Source organism: Trichechus manatus, unplaced genomic scaffold, assembly GCF_000243295.1.
Source record: "Trichechus manatus latirostris isolate Lorelei unplaced genomic scaffold, TriManLat1.0 scaffold00237, whole genome shotgun sequence".
NCBI classification, from domain to species: Eukaryota; Metazoa; Chordata; class Mammalia; order Sirenia; family Trichechidae; genus Trichechus; species Trichechus manatus.
Window position 1 is genome coordinate 3,054,553 of NW_004444173.1, and position 2,164 is coordinate 3,056,716.

Here is a 2,164-nt window from a genome sequence, read left to right on the forward strand (position 1 = left end):
CAGCTCTGTCCAGAACCCTCTGTTGTGATCCTGGTCAGAGCAGTCAGTGGTGGTAGCCGGGCACCATCTAGCTGTACTGGACTCAGTCCAGTGGAGGCCTTGGTAGCTGTAGACAATTAGTCTTTTGGACTAATCTTTTCCTTGTATCCTGTTCTCTTCATTCTCCCTTGTTCCTGAAGGGATTAGACCAGTGGAGTTTCTTAGATGGCCGCTCACAGGCTTTTAAGATCCCAGACACTACTCACCATATTCAGGGTTTTCTCACACTAAATACTTCAAAAATTTTACTTGTCAACTCTAGAGGTATGAATATTTTGGTAATTCTACCAGTTGTGTTAATGCTAAATATTTAAATAAAAATTATATTATAAAGGGAAGATTGATTTTGGTATAGAAATTTTTATTTACATGTGTCCATGTTTGGCTTGGAGCTCTGTGGTGCGGTTGTTATGACCTTGGCTGCTAAACAAGAGGATAGCAGTTCAAATCTACCAGCCGTTCCTCGGAAACCCTATAGGGCAGTTCTACTCTGTCCTATAATGTTGCTATGAGTGGGAATCGACTTGTCAGCAATGGGTTTATGTTTGGCTTAGACAAAAATGTATGGTTTCAATTAAGTCTTGTGAAAAATGGCGCTCTAGGCAGAAGCACCACGCCGTCCCTCCACAACAAAGATCTGAAAAACTAAGCCAAACAGAATAAAACAATCCTGAAACCCTAAAACATCAAATGAAGAGATAAAGAACTCAGCCAAGCAGCAAATGGAGTGAGAAAACTGACAGAGAATGGAGAGCAAGGAGAGATTCATGCAGAGGTCCCCTACCAGCTAACGCAGCGAGGATCCACCATCTTGGACTCCTATCGGAGACCAGCAAACGGGGGTACGAGAGAGCAGCCTCACAGAGCGTCCAGCGGGAGACAAAACAACCGGTAATTTGCGGTGTGCGCTTTCCAACCCCCCACCCCTCTTTGCCCCGGCTCGGCCTCCTCTGCTTCCCGCGGCCACGGTCTTTTGACCGGAAGTGCCTGCTGTTTGGATTCCACACACACAAGCGGGCAGCTCTCTGGGTGCCATTTGTTGGTTTCAAGTGTTGCTTTTTTTTTTTCTGCTTCTTTTGATTTCTCACTTGCCTCTCGCCACCTCCCCCTCCTTTCACTCGAGTGCCTGGCTCCGTACGCCATCTTTGCTTCTTCCTGAGGGGTTGCAGGGCGCCGGCAATATGTGATATAGGCTTTCCCACTCTCGACCCTTCTTCACCCACACTCGGCCTCCTCTGCTTCCTGCGGACACAGTCCCTGGTCCAGAAACACCAGCCCACACTGGGTGGCTCTCTGAGTGCCATTTGTTGGCTGCTGGTGTTGCTTTTTGTTTTTTTTCTTCTTCTTTTGATTTCTTGCTTGCCTCTCGCCGCCTCCCCCTCCTTTCGCCCGAGTGCCTGGCTCCGTGCTCCATCTTTGCTTCTTCCTGAGGGGCTGAGGAGCTCCATTCAAGTGTGCAGCAGCTTCCCGGTCTGGGCTACTGCGCTGGTGGGATCCCGGGGCTTTTGTTCGTTTGAATTGTTTGTTTGTTTTCTTTTCCTTTTCTTGAGTTGGGAGCCCTTTCTGGCCAGGCAGAGCTGCGTGGCAAGGAACTTCCCTTCAGCTTCCAGAGACGTGCAGAGGGATCCCTGAGGACATTTCTTTCTTCATTGTTGTTTTTTTTTTTCTTTTTTTGGGGGGGGCCTTTCTTGTTCTTTTTTTTTTTTGTATTTGTTTTGTTTTCTTTTCCCTGTTTTCCCCTTTTTGTCTTTCCTCATTGCTCAGTTTCTCATCTCTCTATATCTTTGTTCTCTTTCTGATCCCTGAATACCAGGCATTGTATACCTCTACGCCTTCTAGCCAGGCTGTACTGCCACACTGAGAGCGACTTCCCCAGACCTCATAACTGCATTGGTGGGATCCCTGGGAAATTTGTGGTTCTTTAAGTTTTCTGATTTTTATAATTTTATTTTACTTTTTTATTTATTCATTCTTTTCTTTTCTTCCTCTTCCCCTTTCTGTTTTTCTCCATTTCATAGTGTCTCATCTCTCCATTCCAACAGCAAGCTCCCCTAGCATTCTTTTTTGTTTGTATGTTTTTGGCTCCTGTTCCTCTCTCCTCTCTCCCATATCCATCTTAGCTCTA